General features: G+C 45.9%; 12 non-coding genes across 12 annotated transcripts; all 12 read right to left on the bottom strand.

Moving 5' to 3' along the window:
• Positions 1-1,059: 1,059 nt before the first annotated feature.
• trnav-uac (transfer RNA valine (anticodon UAC)) lies at positions 1,060-1,132 on the bottom strand. The gene has a single exon. It is a non-coding gene; the product is annotated as a tRNA-Val (tRNA).
• Positions 1,133-3,041: 1,909 nt separating this feature from the next.
• On the bottom strand, positions 3,042-3,114 carry trnav-aac (transfer RNA valine (anticodon AAC)). The gene has a single exon. It is a non-coding gene; the product is annotated as a tRNA-Val (tRNA).
• A 907-nt stretch (positions 3,115-4,021) lies between these two features.
• Positions 4,022-4,094, bottom strand: trnar-acg (transfer RNA arginine (anticodon ACG)). The gene has a single exon. It is a non-coding gene; the product is annotated as a tRNA-Arg (tRNA).
• Positions 4,095-5,549: 1,455 nt separating this feature from the next.
• On the bottom strand, positions 5,550-5,622 carry trnav-aac (transfer RNA valine (anticodon AAC)). The gene has a single exon. It is a non-coding gene; the product is annotated as a tRNA-Val (tRNA).
• Positions 5,623-6,529: 907 nt separating this feature from the next.
• Positions 6,530-6,602, bottom strand: trnar-acg (transfer RNA arginine (anticodon ACG)). Its single transcript has one exon. It is a non-coding gene; the product is annotated as a tRNA-Arg (tRNA).
• A 2,422-nt stretch (positions 6,603-9,024) lies between these two features.
• Positions 9,025-9,097, bottom strand: trnar-acg (transfer RNA arginine (anticodon ACG)). Its single transcript has one exon. It is a non-coding gene; the product is annotated as a tRNA-Arg (tRNA).
• Positions 9,098-10,552: 1,455 nt separating this feature from the next.
• On the bottom strand, positions 10,553-10,625 carry trnav-aac (transfer RNA valine (anticodon AAC)). The gene has a single exon. It is a non-coding gene; the product is annotated as a tRNA-Val (tRNA).
• A 907-nt stretch (positions 10,626-11,532) lies between these two features.
• On the bottom strand, positions 11,533-11,605 carry trnah-aug (transfer RNA histidin (anticodon AUG)). The gene has a single exon. It is a non-coding gene; the product is annotated as a tRNA-His (tRNA).
• Positions 11,606-13,060: 1,455 nt separating this feature from the next.
• trnav-aac (transfer RNA valine (anticodon AAC)) lies at positions 13,061-13,133 on the bottom strand. The gene has a single exon. It is a non-coding gene; the product is annotated as a tRNA-Val (tRNA).
• A 907-nt stretch (positions 13,134-14,040) lies between these two features.
• On the bottom strand, positions 14,041-14,113 carry trnar-acg (transfer RNA arginine (anticodon ACG)). The gene has a single exon. It is a non-coding gene; the product is annotated as a tRNA-Arg (tRNA).
• Positions 14,114-15,568: 1,455 nt separating this feature from the next.
• On the bottom strand, positions 15,569-15,641 carry trnav-aac (transfer RNA valine (anticodon AAC)). The gene has a single exon. It is a non-coding gene; the product is annotated as a tRNA-Val (tRNA).
• Positions 15,642-16,548: 907 nt separating this feature from the next.
• trnar-acg (transfer RNA arginine (anticodon ACG)) lies at positions 16,549-16,621 on the bottom strand. The gene has a single exon. It is a non-coding gene; the product is annotated as a tRNA-Arg (tRNA).
• Positions 16,622-17,919: the final 1,298 nt, after the last annotated feature.

Below are 17,919 nucleotides of genomic sequence, written 5' to 3'. Positions count from 1 at the left end.
TGATCCCTGTCGCCAATTGTTCGCTGACACACTGCTTACTTTCTGCGATTAACACATTCTGATCTCGTGAGGCGCCACTATCAGCACCTTGATTAGCCTCATTTACATTCCCTTTTTCTTTCTGTCCGAGACATTTTCGTCATTTTCCACCTATTGCTGACCACTCTATCGAGGCCCAATAGGGCACGCCAACCCCGCCCCATCCACATTAGTCTGAATCTGACCCCATTTCCAGTTCTCCAGCTTTGACAAAGAGTCACCCAGGCCCGGAACGACCGCTGCCATCTCGCTCCACAGAGGCTGTCAGTCCTGCTGAGATTGTCCAGTATGTTCTGTTTTTGTTTCAGAATGAAGCATCCGCAGTAAGTTGCATTTGTCGTTCATTTAGACATGTTTGAGATGGTGAATAAGTATGTTTATCTGCATTTGTAAATGCATGAAATTCTGTTGTGGATGAACTAGCTCCGAATATCCAAAATAGGAAGGTCCTTTTCTTCTCATTGCCTGTCGAAAATTCAGTGCTTGTTACTTAATGTGGAATTTATTTCAGTGGCTCATGAGAGACTAAACCTCATAATCCTCGAACATACGAGATGGGGGAACAAAAGTACTTTGTGCAAACATTCCTCACACAACATGAGAAGCACTTGATGTTTCTACCCGGTATGGCCCCGGGGACCTTTCGCATGTTAGGGGAATGTGCTAACCACTACACTACAGAAACCGCTGGCGGTGCAGTAATCATTGGACTTGTGCAATGTTCAACCTCACTGTGTTGCTGCAGCTTCTCATGGTTCGTCTGAGAGGCCATGTCACTTATTACAAGAAGACAGCCGTTTCTTTAAAACCGATGTCTCAACTTATAAAACAATCAGGAATCGAACTTTACAGACGAAGATAAGTTATGTTTTGCTTGAAGTGGAAGTTAAATTGAGAATGCAGGGCTTTCGTAAATAACCACAACCAGACGGGTGCATGCATTTTGCTATTCCTCGTTGATGAAGATCAGTTACGAGATTGCGGCAATAGTCAGCAACAGACTAAACTGGAAATACGAGATGTTTCTGCCCGGTTTCGAACCGGGGACTTTTCGCGTGTAAGGCGAATGTGATAACCACTACACTACAGAAACAGCTGGCAATCAGCGGACGTGTACAATGTGAAACCTCACTGTTTGCTGCAGATTCGCATGCTGAGGCTGAGAGGCTAGGCCATTTATTACAAGACGACTGCTGTTTCTTACAGCTTTTACACTCATAGTGTGTGCAACAGTCTCACACTGTAAATGCTGCCCCCATTCTGTGTGTCCTTCCATCGCAGATTTGGGTTTGAATCTTGTTTCCACTTCTTCTTTGTATCCGGGCGGTAGTTGTTGAGAGCTGGCACAGACACAGCGGCTGGAATGGCCTCATACTGTGGTGTAATTATTCTCTCATTCGATGCTCACCTCACTCTGTGGCCAGGGAACCCTAGGCCTTTTCTCATTTAATCTCTCCTGACTTGCACCCTGTCAGAGCGCTTTCCTGTTGTTCTGTTTGCTCCCACCAGGATTTGACTTGGTTAAAACGTCCGACATTTCTAACCCGTCCCGGTTTTAATGAAAGGTGATGGTGAAAGACAAGCTTTGTTGTCCTGTCGACAAATTCCGCCTGACTCGCTGAGTTGTTCCAGTATTTTCCGCAGATGTTAGATCGACTTTCGATGGCAATAACAGCGTGCTTCTGTTACTTTCCCGGGGCTCGTTGGTCTAGGGGTATGACATTCACTTACCTCTATTGACTAATTCCAGTTGATTCAGGCAGCCCTCTGTATATTTCATTTTATTCAGTTCAACAACATCAGACTGTGTAATCTCTCTTCTCCCTCCACCATCTGTTTATTTCCATCAAGTTATTTTCATTCCTTCCATTGGTATGTTTTACCCTCAGCATTGCGCCCCTCCCCCCAGCCCATACCATCCTACTTGAGCAACCCTGTCGCCAATTGTTCGCTGACACACTGTTTTCTTTGTTCTGCTATTAACACATTCTGATCTCTTGAGGCGCCACTATCAGCAACTTTCTTAGCCTTGATTAGCCTCATTTACATTCCCTTTTTCTTTCTGTCCGAGACATTTTCGTCATTTTCCACCTATTGCTGACCACTCTATCGAGGCCCAATAGGGCACGCCAACCCCGCCCCATCCACATTAGTCTGAATCTGACCCCATTTCCAGTTCTCCAGCTTTGACAAAGAGTCACCCAGGCCCGGAACGACCGCTGCCATCTCGCTCCACAGAGGCTGTCAGTCCTGCTGAGATTGTCCAGTATGTTCTGTTTTTGTTTCAGAATGAAGCATCCGCAGTAAGTTGCATTTGTCGTTCATTTAGACATGTTTGAGATGGTGAATAAGTATGTTTATCTGCATTTGTAAATGCATGAAATTCTGTTGTGGATGAACTAGCTCCGAATATCCAAAATAGGAAGGTCCTTTTCTTCTCATTGCCTGTCGAAAATTCAGTGCTTGTTACTTAATGTGGAATTTATTTCAGTGGCTCATGAGAGACTAAACCTCATAATCCTCGAACATACGAGATGGGGGAACAAAAGTACTTTGTGCAAACATTCCTCACACAACATGAGAAGCACTTGATGTTTCTACCCGGTATGGCCCCGGGGACCTTTCGCATGTTAGGGGAATGTGCTAACCACTACACTACAGAAACCGCTGGCGGTGCAGTAATCAATGGACTTGTGCAATGTTCAACCTCACTGTGTTGCTGCAGCTTCTCATGGTTCGTCTGAGAGGCCATGTCACTTATTACAAGAAGACAGCCGTTTCTTTAAAACCGATGTCTCAACTTATAAAACAATCAGGAATCGAACTTTACAGAACTGAAGATAAGTTATGTTTTGCTTGAAGTGGAAGTTAAATTGAGAAGGCAGGGCTTTCGAAAATAACCACAACCAGACGGGTGCATGCATTTTGTTATTTCTCGTTGATGAAGACCAGTTACGAGATTGCGGCAATAGTCAGCAACAGACTAAACTGGAAATACGAGATGTTTCTGCCCGGTTTCGAACCGGGGACCTTTCGCGTGTTAGGCGAATGTGATAACCACTACACTACAGAAACAGCTGGCAATCAACGGACGTGTACAATGTGCAACCTCACTGTGTTGCTGCAGATTCGCATGGTGAGGCTGAGAGGCTAGGCCACTTATTACAAGTCGACTGCTGTTTCTTCCAAAAACAGATGTTTCAACATATAAAACCACGAGATGTAGAAATTAGATCGAACTTAACATGATCTGCGTTAACTTCACAGGGACGTGACCCATCTAATCTACAGAGCCAAAGTGGAGAATTGAACTGACTGGAGAGCTGCATCTTAACGCTGACCTTCCGGACCTCGGCCTCCTGAAATGTTCCAAAGAAGCTCAACAAACACTCGAGGAACAGCAGCGCATCTTTCCACTGGGCTCAATACAGCTTTCACACTCATAGTGTGTGCAACCGTCTCACACTGTAAATGCTGCCCCCATTCTGTGTGTACTACCATCGCAGATTTGGGTTTGAATCTTGTTTCCACTTCGTCTTTGTATCCGGGCGGTAGTTGCTGAGAGCTGGCACAGACACAGCGGCTGGAATGGCCTCATACTGTGGTGTAATTATTCTCTCATTCGATGCTCACCTCACTCTGTGGCCAGGGAACCCTAGGCCTTTTCTCATTTAATCTCTCCTGACTTGCACCCTGTCAGAGCGCTTTCCTGTTATTCTGTTTGCTCCCACCGGGATTTGACTTGGTTAAAACGTCCGACATTTCTAACCCGTCCCGGTTTTAATGAAAAGTGATGGTGAAAGACGAGCTGTGTTGTCCTGTCGACAAATCCCGCCTGACTCGCTGAGTTGTTCCAGTATCTTCCGCAGACGTCGGATCAACTTTCGATACGAGAATTGAAGACGTTCTGCTCACTTTGCTCTGCATCAAGAATCAGCTGTCCCACCCAGTGAGTTAAAGCGCACGCCAAAAGTTCGAATTTCGAGCCAGCCAGGAGTCGAACCTGGAATCTCCTGATTCGTAGTCAGACGCGTTATCCATTGCGCCACTGGCCCAGCCGGGTGAATGCATTTTGCTATTCCTTGTTGAGCCTCTGTGGCGCATTCGGCGGGATTCATTCACATTGGGTTTCCTTTGAGAAGCTGAGCTCACACAGCAGGGAACCAATACGTTCCCGAGACAATCAAGACATTTTCTAAAAGCTTGTCTATGTGTGGATATTCACTTACTTCTATTGACTTATTCCAGTAGATTCAGGCAGCTCTCTGTATGTTTCATTTTATTCAGTTCAACAACATCAGACTGTGTAACCTCTCTTCCCCCTCCACCATCTGCTTCTTCCCCCTCCACCATCTGTATCCATCATCTTATTTTAATTCCTTGCATTGATATGTTTTACCCTCAGCATTGCCCCCCTCCCCCAGCCCATACCATCCTACTTGAGCAATCTGATCCCTGTCGCCAATTGTTCGCTGACACACTGCTTACTTTCTGCGATTAACACATTCTGATCTCTTGAGGCGCCACTATCAGCACCTTGATTAGCCTCATTTACATTCCCTTTTTCTTTCTGTCCGAGACATTTTCGTCATTTTCCACCTATTGCTGACCACTCTATCGAGGCCCAATAGGGCACGCCAACCCCGCCCCATCCACATTAGTCTGAATCTGACCCCATTTCCAGTTCTCCAGCTTTGACAAAGAGTCACCCAGGCCCGGAACGACCGCTGCCATCTCGCTCCACAGAGGCTGTCAGTCCTGCTGAGATTGTCCAGTATGTTCTGTTTTTGTTTCAGAATGAAGCATCCGCAGTAAGTTGCATTTGTCGTTCATTTAGACATGTTTGAGATGGTGAATAAGTATGTTTATCTGCATTTGTAAATGCATGAAATTCTGTTGTGGATGAACTAGCTCCGAATATCCAAAATAGGAAGGTCCTTTTCTTCTCATTGCCTGTCGAAAATTCAGTGCTTGTGACTTAATGTGGAATTTATTTTAGTGGCTCATGAGAGTCTAAACCTCATAATCCTCGAACATACGAGATGGGGGAACAAAAGTACTTTGTGCAAACATTCCTCACACAACATGAGAAGCACTTGATGTTTCTACCTGGTATGGCCCCGGGGACCTTTCGCATGTTAGGGGAATGTGCTAACCACTACACTACAGAAACCGCTGGCGGTGCAGTAATCATTGGACTTGTGCAATGTTCAACCTCACTGTGTTGCTGCAGCTTCTCATGGTTCGTCTGAGAGGCCATGTCACTTATTACAAGAAGACAGCCGTTTCTTTAAAACCGATGTCTCAACTTATAAAACAATCAGGAATCGAACTTTACAGAACTGAAGATAAGTTATGTTTTGCTTGAAGTGGAAGTTAAATTGAGAAGGCAGGGCTTTCGAAAATAACCACAACCAGACGGGTGCATGCATTTTGCTATTTCTCGTTGATGAAGACCAGTTACGAGATTGCGGCAATAGTCAGCAACAGACTAAACTGGAAATACGAGATGTTTCTGCCCGGTTTCGAACCGGGGACCTTTCGCGTGTTAGGCGAATGTGATAACCACTACACTACAGAAACAGCTGGCAATCAACGGACGTGTACAATGTGCAACCTCACTGTGTTGCTGCAGATTCGCATGGTGAGGCTGAGAGGCTAGGCCACTTATTACAAGTCGACTGCTGTTTCTTTCAAAAACAGATGTTTCAACATATAAAACCACGAGATGTAGAAATTAGATCGAACTTAACATGATCTGCGTTAACTTCACAGGGACGTGACCCATCTAATCTACAGAGCCAAAGTGGAGAATTGAACTGACTGGAGAGCTGCATCTTAACGCTGACCTTCCGGACCTCGGCCTCCTGAAATGTTCCAAAGAAGCTCAACAAACACTCGAGGAACAGCAGCGCATCTTTCCACTGGGCTCAATACAGCTTTCACACTCATAGTGTGTGCAACCGTCTCACACTGTAAATGCTGCCCCCATTCTGTGTGTACTACCATCGCAGATTTGGGTTTGAATCTTGTTTCCACTTCGTCTTTGTATCCGGGCGGTAGTTGCTGAGAGCTGGCACAGACACAGCGGCTGGAATGGCCTCATACTGTGGTGTAATTATTCTCTCATTCGATGCTCACCTCACTCTGTGGCCAGGGAACCCTAGGCCTTTTCTCATTTAATCTCTCCTGACTTGCACCCTGTCAGAGCGCTTTCCTGTTATTCTGTTTGCTCCCACCGGGATTTGACTTGGTTAAAACGTCCGACATTTCTAACCCGTCCCGGTTTTAATGAAAAGTGATGGTGAAAGACGAGCTGTGTTGTCCTGTCGACAAATCCCGCCTGACTCGCTGAGTTGTTCCAGTATCTTCCGCAGATGTCGGATCAACTTTCGATACGAGAATTGAAGACGTTCTGCTCACTTTGCTCTGCATCAAGAATCAGCTGTCCCACCCAGTGAGTTAAAGCGCACGCCAAAAGTTCGAATTTCGAGCCAGCCAGGAGTCGAACCTGGAATCTCCTGATTCGTAGTCAGACGCGTTATCCATTGCGCCACTGGCCCAGCCGGGTGAATGCATTTTGCTATTCCTTGTTGAGCCTCTGTGGCGCATTCGGCGGGATTCATTCACATTGGGTTTCCTTTGAGAAGCTGAGCTCACACAGCAGGGAACCAATACGTTCCCGAGACAATCAAGACATTTTCTAAAAGCTTGTCTATGTGTGGATATTCACTTACTTCTATTGACTTATTCCAGTAGATTCAGGCAGCTCTCTGTATGTTTCATTTTATTCAGTTCAACAACATCAGACTGTGTAACCTCTCTTCCCCCTCCACCATCTGCTTCTTCCCCCTCCACCATCTGTATCCATCATCTTATTTTAATTCCTTGCATTGATATGTTTTACCCTCAGCATTGCCCCCCTCCCCCAGCCCATACCATCCTACTTGAGCAATCTGATCCCTGTCGCCAATTGTTCGCTGACACACTGCTTACTTTCTGCGATTAACACATTCTGATCTCTTGAGGCGCCACTATCAGCACCTTGATTAGCCTCATTTACATTCCCTTTTTCTTTCTGTCCGAGACATTTTCGTCATTTTCCACCTATTGCTGACCACTCTATCGAGGCCCAATAGGGCACGCCAACCCCGCCCCATCCACATTAGTCTGAATCTGACCCCATTTCCAGTTCTCCAGCTTTGACAAAGAGTCACCCAGGCCCGGAACGACCGCTGCCATCTCGCTCCACAGAGGCTGTCAGTCCTGCTGAGATTGTCCAGTATGTTCTGTTTTTGTTTCAGAATGAAGCATCCGCATTAAGTTGCATTTGTCGTTCATTTAGACATGTTTGAGATGGTGAATAAGTATGTTTATCTGCATTTGTAAATGCATGAAATTCTGTTGTGGATGAACTAGCTCCGAATATCCAAAATAAGAAGGTTCTTTTCTTCTCATTGCCTGTCGAAAATTCAGTGCTTGTGACTTAATGTGGAATTTATTTTAGTGGCTCATGAGAGACTAATCCTCATAATCCTCGAACATACGAGATGGGGAACACAAGTACTTTGTGCAAACATTCCTCACACAACATGAGAAGCACTTGATGTTTCTACCCGGTATGGCCCCGGGGACCTTTCGCATGTTAGGGGAATGTGCTAACCACTACACTACAGAAACCGCTGGCGGTGCAGTAATCAATGGACTTGTGCAATGTTTAACCTCACTGTGTTGCTGCAGATTCTCATGGTTCGTCTGAGAGGCCATGTCACTTATTACAAGAAGACAGCCGTTTCTTTAAAACCGATGTCTCAACTTATAAAACAATCAGGAATCGAACTTTACAGAACTGAAGATAAGTTATGCTTGAAGTGGAAGTTAAATTGAGAAGGCAGGGCTTTCGAAAATAACCACAACCAGACGGATGCATACATTTTGCTATTCCTCGTTGATGAAGACCAGTTACGAGATTGCGGCAATAGTCAGCAACAGACTAAACTGGAAGTACGAGATGTTTCTGCTCGGTTTCGAACTTTTCGCGTGTTAGGCGAATGTGATAACCACTACACTACAGAAACAGCTGGCAATCAACGGACGTGTACAATGTGCAACCTCACTGTGTTGCTGCAGATTCGCATGGTGAGGCTGAGAGGCTAGGCCACTTATTACAAGACGACTGCTGTTTCTTTCAAAAACAGATGTTTCAACATATAAAACCACGAGATGTAGAAATTAGATCGAACTTAACATGATCTGCGTTAACTTCACAGGGACGTGACCCAACTAATCCACAGAGCCAAAGTGGAGAATTGAACTGACTGGAGAGCTGCATCTTAACGCTGACCTCCCGGACCTCGGCCTCCTGAAATGTTCCAAAGAAGCTCAACAAACACTCGAGGAACAGCAGCGCATCTTTCCACTGGGCTCAATACAGCTTTCACACTCATAGTGTGTGCAACCGTCTCACACTGTAAATGCTGCCCCCATTCTGTGTGTACTACCATCGCAGATTTGGGTTTGAATCTTGTTTCCACTTCGTCTTTGTATCCGGGCGGTAGTTGCTGAGAGCTGGCACAGACACAGCGGCTGGAATGGCCTCATACTGTGGTGTAATTATTCTCTCATTCGATGCTCACCTCACTCTGTGGCCAGGGAACCCTAGGCCTTTTCTCATTTAATCTCTCCTGACTTGCACCCTGTCAGAGCGCTTTCCTGTTATTCTGCTTGCTCCCACCGGGATTTGACTTGGTTAAAACGTCCGACATTTCTAACCCGTCCCGGTTTTAATGAAAAGTGATGGTGAAAGACGAGCTGTGTTGTCCTGTCGGCAAATGCCGCCTGACTCGCTGAGTTGTTCCAGTATCTTCCGCAGATGTCGGATCAACTTTCGATACGAGAATTGAAGACGTTCTGCTCACTTTGCTCTGCATCAAGAATCAGCTGTCCCACCCAGTGAGTTAAAGCGCACGCCAAAAGTTCGAATTCCGAGCCAGCCAGGAGTCGAACTTAGAATCTCCTGATTCGTAGTCAGACGCGTTATCCATTGCGCCACTGGCCCAGCCGGGTGCATGCATTTTGCTATTCCTTGTTGAGCCTCTGTGGCGCATTCGGCGGGATTCATTCACATTGGGTTTCCTTTGAGAAGCTGAGCTCACACAGCAGGGAACCAATACGTTCCCGAGACAATCAAGACATTTTCTAAAAGCTTGTCTATGTGTGGATATTCACTTACTTCTATTGACTTATTCCAGTAGATTCAGGCAGCTCTCTGTATGTTTCATTTTATTCAGTTCAACAACATCAGACTGTGTAACCTCTCTTCCTCCTCCACCATCTGCTTCTTCCCCCTCCACCATCTGTATCCATCATCTTATTTTAATTCCTTGCATTGATATGTTTTACCCTCAGCATTGCCCCCCTCCCCCAGCCCATACCATCCTACTTGAGCAATCTGATCCCTGTCGCCAATTGTTCGCTGACACACTGCTTACTTTCTGCGATTAACACATTCTGATCTCTTGAGGCGCCACTATCAGCACCTTGATTAGCCTCATTTACATTCCCTTTTTCTTTCTGTCCGAGACATTTTCGTCATTTTCCACCTATTGCTGACCACTCTATCGAGGCCCAATAGGGCACGCCAACCCCGCCCCATCCACATTAGTCTGAATCTGACCCCATTTCCAGTTCTCCAGCTTTGACAAAGAGTCACCCAGGCCCGGAACGACCGCTGCCATCTCGCTCCACAGAGGCTGTCAGTCCTGCTGAGATTGTCCAGTATGTTCTGTTTTTGTTTCAGAATGAAGCATCCGCAGTAAGTTGCATTTGTCGTTCATTTAGACATGTTTGAGATGGTGAATAAGTATGTTTATCTGCATTTGTAAATGCATGAAATTCTGTTGTGGATGAACTAGCTCCGAATATCCAAAATAGGAAGGTCCTTTTCTTCTCATTGCCTGTCGAAAATTCAGTGCTTGTTACTTAATGTGGAATTTATTTCAGTGGCTCATGAGAGACTAAACCTCATAATCCTCGAACATACGAGATGGGGGAACAAAAGTACTTTGTGCAAACATTCCTCACACAACATGAGAAGCACTTGATGTTTCTACCCGGTATGGCCCCGGGGACCTTTCGCATGTTAGGGGAATGTGCTAACCACTACACTACAGAAACCGCTGGCGGTGCAGTAATCAATGGACTTGTGCAATGTTCAACCTCACTGTGTTGCTGCAGCTTCTCATGGTTCGTCTGAGAGGCCATGTCACTTATTACAAGAAGACAGCCGTTTCTTTAAAACCGATGTCTCAACTTATAAAACAATCAGGAATCGAACTTTACAGAACTGAAGATAAGTTATGTTTTGCTTGAAGTGGAAGTTAAATTGAGAAGGCAGGGCTTTCGAAAATAACCACAACCAGACGGGTGCATGCATTTTGCTATTTCTCGTTGATGAAGACCAGTTACGAGATTGCGGCAATAGTCAGCAACAGACTAAACTGGAAATACGAGATGTTTCTGCCCGGTTTCGAACCGGGGACCTTTCGCGTGTTAGGCGAATGTGATAACCACTACACTACAGAAACAGCTGGCAATCAACGGACGTGTACAATGTGCAACCTCACTGTGTTGCTGCAGATTCGCATGGTGAGGCTGAGAGGCTAGGCCACTTATTACAAGTCGACTGCTGTTTCTTTCAAAAACAGATGTTTCAACATATAAAACCACGAGATGTAGAAATTAGATCGAACTTAACATGATCTGCGTTAACTTCACAGGGACGTGACCCATCTAATCTACAGAGCCAAAGTGGAGAATTGAACTGACTGGAGAGCTGCATCTTAACGCTGACCTTCCGGACCTCGGCCTCCTGAAATGTTCCAAAGAAGCTCAACAAACACTCGAGGAACAGCAGCGCATCTTTCCACTGGGCTCAATACAGCTTTCACACTCATAGTGTGTGCAACCGTCTCACACTGTAAATGCTGCCCCCATTCTGTGTGTACTACCATCGCAGATTTGGGTTTGAATCTTGTTTCCACTTCGTCTTTGTATCCGGGCGGTAGTTGCTGAGAGCTGGCACAGACACAGCGGCTGGAATGGCCTCATACTGTGGTGTAATTATTCTCTCATTCGATGCTCACCTCACTCTGTGGCCAGGGAACCCTAGGCCTTTTCTCATTTAATCTCTCCTGACTTGCACCCTGTCAGAGCGCTTTCCTGTTATTCTGTTTGCTCCCACCGGGATTTGACTTGGTTAAAACGTCCGACATTTCTAACCCGTCCCGGTTTTAATGAAAAGTGATGGTGAAAGACGAGCTGTGTTGTCCTGTCGACAAATCCCGCCTGACTCGCTGAGTTGTTCCAGTATCTTCCGCAGATGTCGGATCAACTTTCGATACGAGAATTGAAGACGTTCTGCTCACTTTGCTCTGCATCAAGAATCAGCTGTCCCACCCAGTGAGTTAAAGCGCACGCCAAAAGTTCGAATTTCGAGCCAGCCAGGAGTCGAACCTGGAATCTCCTGATTCATAGTCAGACGCGTTATCCATTGCGCCACTGGCCCAGCCGGGTGAATGCATTTTGCTATTCCTTGTTGAGCCTCTGTGGCGCATTCGGCGGGATTCATTCACATTGGGTTTCCTTTGAGAAGCTGAGCTCACACAGCAGGGAACCAATACGTTCCCGAGACAATCAAGACATTTTCTAAAAGCTTGTCTATGTGTGGATATTCACTTACTTCTATTGACTTATTCCAGTAGATTCAGGCAGCTCTCTGTATGTTTCATTTTATTCAGTTCAACAACATCAGACTGTGTAACCTCTCTTCCCCCTCCACCATCTGCTTCTTCCCCCTCCACCATCTGTATCCATCATCTTATTTTAATTCCTTGCATTGATATGTTTTACCCTCAGCATTGCCCCCCTCCCCCAGCCCATACCATCCTACTTGAGCAATCTGATCCCTGTCGCCAATTGTTCGCTGACACACTGCTTACTTTCTGCGATTAACACATTCTGATCTCTTGAGGCGCCACTATCAGCACCTTGATTAGCCTCATTTACATTCCCTTTTTCTTTCTGTCCGAGACATTTTCGTCATTTTCCACCTATTGCTGACCACTCTATCGAGGCCCAATAGGGCACGCCAACCCCGCCCCATCCACATTAGTCTGAATCTGACCCCATTTCCAGTTCTCCAGCTTTGACAAAGAGTCACCCAGGCCCGGAACGACCGCTGCCATCTCGCTCCACAGAGGCTGTCAGTCCTGCTGAGATTGTCCAGTATGTTCTGTTTTTGTTTCAGAATGAAGCATCCGCAGTAAGTTGCATTTGTCGTTCATTTAGACATGTTTGAGATGGTGAATAAGTATGTTTATCTGCATTTGTAAATGCATGAAATTCTGTTGTGGATGAACTAGCTCCGAATATCCAAAATAGGAAGGTCCTTTTCTTCTCATTGCCTGTCGAAAATTCAGTGCTTGTTACTTAATGTGGAATTTATTTCAGTGGCTCATGAGAGACTAAACCTCATAATCCTCGAACATACGAGATGGGGGAACAAAAGTACTTTGTGCAAACATTCCTCACACAACATGAGAAGCACTTGATGTTTCTACCCGGTATGGCCCCGGGGACCTTTCGCATGTTAGGGGAATGTGCTAACCACTACACTACAGAAACCGCTGGCGGTGCAGTAATCATTGGACTTGTGCAATGTTCAACCTCACTGTGTTGCTGCAGCTTCTCATGGTTCGTCTGAGAGGCCATGTCACTTATTACAAGAAGACAGCCGTTTCTTTAAAACCGATGTCTCAACTTATAAAACAATCAGGAATCGAACTTTACAGAACTGAAGATAAGTTATGTTTTGCTTGAAGTGGAAGTTAAATTGAGAAGGCAGGGCTTTCGAAAATAACCACAACCAGACGGGTGCATGCATTTTGCTATTTCTCGTTGATGAAGACCAGTTACGAGATTGCGGCAATAGTCAGCAACAGACTAAACTGGAAATACGAGATGTTTCTGCCCGGTTTCGAGCCGGGGACCTTTCGCGTGTTAGGCGAATGTGATAACCACTACACTACAGAAACAGCTGGCAATCAACGGACGTGTACAATGTGCAACCTCACTGTGTTGCTGCAGATTCGCATGGTGAGGCTGAGAGGCTAGGCCACTTATTACAAGTCGACTGCTGTTTCTTTCAAAAACAGATGTTTCAACATATAAAACCACGAGATGTAGAAATTAGATCGAACTTAACATGATCTGCGTTAACTTCACAGGGACGTGACCCATCTAATCTACAGAGCCAAAGTGGAGAATTGAACTGACTGGAGAGCTGCATCTTAACGCTGACCTTCCGGACCTCGGCCTCCTGAAATGTTCCAAAGAAGCTCAACAAACACTCGAGGAACAGCAGCGCATCTTTCCACTGGGCTCAATACAGCTTTCACACTCATAGTGTGTGCAACCGTCTCACACTGTAAATGCTGCCCCCATTCTGTGTGTACTACCATCGCAGATTTGGGTTTGAATCTTGTTTCCACTTCGTCTTTGTATCCGGGCGGTAGTTGCTGAGAGCTGGCACAGACACAGCGGCTGGAATGGCCTCATACTGTGGTGTAATTATTCTCTCATTCGATGCTCACCTCACTCTGTGGCCAGGGAACCCTAGGCCTTTTCTCATTTAATCTCTCCTGACTTGCACCCTGTCAGAGCGCTTTCCTGTTATTCTGTTTGCTCCCACCGGGATTTGACTTGGTTAAAACGTCCGACATTTCTAACCCGCCCCGGTTTTAATGAAAGGTGATGGTGAAAGACGTGCTTTGTTGTCCTGTCGACAAATGCCGCCTGACTCGCTGAGTTGTTCCAGTATCTTCCGCAGATGTCGGATCAACTTTCGATACGAGAATTGAAGACGTTCTGCTCACTTTGCTCTGCATCAAGAATCAGCTGTCCCACCCAGTGAGTTACAGCGCACGCCAAAAGTTCGAATTCCGAGCCAGCCAGGAGTCGAACCTAGAATCTCCTGATTCGTAGTCAGACGCGTTATCCATTGCGCCACTGGCCCAGCCGGGTGCATGCATTTTGCTATTCCTTGTTGAGCCTCTGTGGCGCATTCGGCGGGATTCATTCACATTGGGTTTCCTTTGAGAAGCTGAGCTCACACAGCAGGGAACCAATACGTTCCCGAGACAATCAAGACATTTTCTAAAAGCTTGTCTATGTGTGGATATTCACTTACTTCTATTGACTTATTCCAGTAGATTCAGGCAGCTCTCTGTATGTTTCATTTTATTCAGTTCAACAACATCAGACTGTGTAACCTCTCTTCCCCCTCCACCATCTGCTTCTTCCCCCTCCACCATCTGTATCCATCATCTTATTTTAATTCCTTGCATTGATATGTTTTACCCTCAGCATTGCCCCCCTCCCCCAGCCCATACCATCCTACTTGAGCAATCTGATCCCTGTCGCCAATTGTTCGCTGACACACTGCTTACTTTCTGCGATTAACACATTCTGATCTCTTGAGGCGCCACTATCAGCACCTTGATTAGCCTCATTTACATTCCCTTTTTCTTTCTGTCCGAGACATTTTCGTCATTTTCCACCTATTGCTGACCACTCTATCGAGGCCCAATAGGGCACGCCAACCCCGCCCCATCCACATTTGTCTGAATCTGACCCCATTTCCAGTTCTCCAGCTTTGACAAAGAGTCACCCAGGCCCGGAACGACCGCTGCCATCTCGCTCCACAGAGGCCGTCAGTCCTGCTGAGATTGTCCAGTATGTTCTGTTTTTGTTTCAGAATGAAGCATCCGCAGTAAGTTGCATTTGTCGTTCATTTAGACATGTTTGAGATGGTGAATAAGTAGGTGTATCTGCATTAGTAAATGCATGAAATTCTGTTGTGGATGAACTAGCTCCGCATATCCAAAATAAGAAGGTCCTTTTCTTCTCATTGCCTGTCGAAAATTCAGTGCTTGTGACTTAATGTGGAATTTATTTTAGTGGCTCATGAGAGTCTAAATCTCATAATCCTCGAACATACGAGATGGGGGAACAAAAGTACTTTGTGCAAACATTCCTCACACAATATGAGAAGCACTTGATGTTTCTACCTGGTATGGCCCCGGGGACCTTTCGCATGTTAGGGGAATGTGCTAACCACTACACTACAGAAACCGCTGGCGGTGCAGTAATCATTGGAAATGTGCAATGTTCAACCTCACTGTGTTGCTGCAGCTTCTCATGGTTCGTCTGAGAGGCCATGTCACTTATTACAAGAAGACAGCCGTTTCTTTAAAACCGATGTCTCAACTTATAAAACAATCAGGAATCGAACTTTACAGACCTGAAGATAAGTTATGTTTTGCTTGAAGTGGAAGTTAAATTGAGAATGCAGGGCTTTCGTAAATAACCACAACCAGACGGGTGCATGCATTTTGCTATTCCTCGTTGATGAAGACCAGTTACGAGTTTGCGGCAATAGTCAGCAACAGACTAAACTGGAAGTTCGAGATGTTTCTGTCCGGTTTCGAACCGGGGACTTTTCGCGTGTTAGGCGAATGTGATAACCACTACACTACAGAAACAGCTGGCAATCAACGGACGTGTACAATGTGCAACCTCACTGTGTTGCTGCAGATTCGCATGGTGAGGCTGAGAGGCTAGGCCACTTATTACAAGACGAATGCTGTTTCTTTCAAAAACAGATGTTTCAACATATAAAACCACGAGATGTAGAAATTAGATCGAACTTAACATGATCTGCGTTAACTTCACAGGGACGTGACCCAACTAATCCACAGAGCCAAAGTGGAGAATTGAACTGACTGGAGAGCTGCATCTTAACGCTGACCTCCCGGACCTCGGCCTCCTGAAATGTTCCAAAGAAGCTCAACAAACACTCGAGGAACAGCAGCGCATCTTTCCACTGGGCTCAATACAGCTTTCACACTCATAGTGTGTGCAACCGTCTCACACTGTAAATGCTGCCCCCATTCTGTGTGTACTACCATCGCAGATTTGGGTTTGAATCTTGTTTCCACTTCGTCTTTGTATCCGGGCGGTAGTTGCTGAGAGCTGGCACAGACACAGCGGCTGGAATGGCCTCATACTGTGGTGTAATTATTCTCTCATTCGATGCTCACCTCACTCTGTGGCCAGGGAACCCTAGGCCTTTTCTCATTTAATCTCTCCTGACTTGCACCCTGTCAGAGCGCTTTCCTGTTATTCTGTTTGCTCCCACCGGGATTTGACTTGGTTAAAACGTCCGACATTTCTAACCCGTCCCGGTTTTAATGAAAAGTGATGGTGAAAGACGAGCTGTGTTGTCTTGTCGACAAATGCCGCCTGACTCGCTGAGTTGTTCCAGTATCTTCCGCAGATGTCGGATCAACTTTCGATACGAGAATTGAAGACGTTCTGCTCACTTTGCTCTGCATCAAGAATCAGCTGTCCCACCCAGTGAGTTAAAGCGCACGCCAAAAGTTCGAATTTCGAGCCAGCCAGGAGTCGAACCTGGAATCTCCTGATTCGTAGTCAGACGCGTTATCCATTGCGCTACTGGCCCAGCCGGGTGAATGCATTTTGCTATTCCTTGTTGAGCCTCTGTGGCGCATTCGGCGGGATTCATTCACATTGGGTTTCCTTTGAGAAGCTGAGCTCACACAGCAGGGAACCAATACGTTCCCGAGACAATCAAGACATTTTCTAAAAGCTTGTCTATGTGTGGATATTCACTTACTTCTATTGACTTATTCCAGTAGATTCAGGCAGCTCTCTGTATGTTTCATTTTATTCAGTTCAACAACATCAGACTGTGTAACCTCTCTTCCCCCTCCACCATCTGCTTCTTCCCCCTCCACCATCTGTATCCATCATCTTATTTTAATTCCTTGCATTGATATGTTTTACCCTCAGCATTGCCCCCCTCCCCCAGCCCATACCATCCTACTTGAGCAATCTGATCCCTGTCGCCAATTGTTCGCTGACACACTGCTTACTTTCTGCGATTAACACATTCTGATCTCTTGAGGCGCCACTATCAGCACCTTGATTAGCCTCATTTACATTCCCTTTTTCTTTCTGTCCGAGACATTTTCGTCATTTTCCACCGATTGCTGACCACTCTATCGAGGCCCAATAGGGCACGCCAACCCCGCCCCATCCACATTAGTCTGAATCTGACCCCATTTCCAGTTCTCCAGCTTTGACAAAGAGTCACCCAGGCCCGGAACGACCGCTGCCATCTCGCTCCACAGAGGCTGTCAGTCCTGCTGAGATTGTCCAGTATGTTCTGTTTTTGTTTCAGAATGAAGCATCCGCAGTAAGTTGCATTTGTCGTTCAATTAGACATGTTTGAGATGGTGAATAAGTATGTTTATCTGCATTTGTAAATGCATGAAATTCTGTTGTGGATGAACTAGCTCCGAATATCCAAAATAGGAAGGTCCTTTTCTTCTCATTGCCTGTCGAAAATTCAGTGCTTGTTACTTAATGTGGAATTTATTTCAGTGGCTCATGAGAGACTAAACCTCATAATCCTCGAACATACGAGATGGGGGAACAAAAGTACTTTGTGCAAACATTCCTCACACAACATGAGAAGCACTTGATGTTTCTACCCGGTATGGCCCCGGGGACCTTTCGCATGTTAGGGGAATGTGCTAACCACTACACTACAGAAACCGCTGGCGGTGCAGTAATCAATGGACTTGTGCAATGTTCAACCTCGCTGTGTTGCTGCAGCTTCTCATGGTTCGTCTGAGAGGCCATGTCACTTATTACAAGAAGACAGCCGTTTCTTTAAAACCGATGTCTCAACTTATAAAACAATCAGGAATCGAACTTTACAGACCTGAAGATAAG

Source organism: Scyliorhinus torazame, chromosome 5 (genome assembly GCF_047496885.1).
Source record: "Scyliorhinus torazame isolate Kashiwa2021f chromosome 5, sScyTor2.1, whole genome shotgun sequence".
Lineage (NCBI taxonomy): Eukaryota > Metazoa > Chordata > Chondrichthyes > Carcharhiniformes > Scyliorhinidae > Scyliorhinus > Scyliorhinus torazame.
The sequence above is the reverse complement of the archived record's forward strand: the minus strand, read 5'-3'. Positions and strand labels throughout refer to the sequence as shown.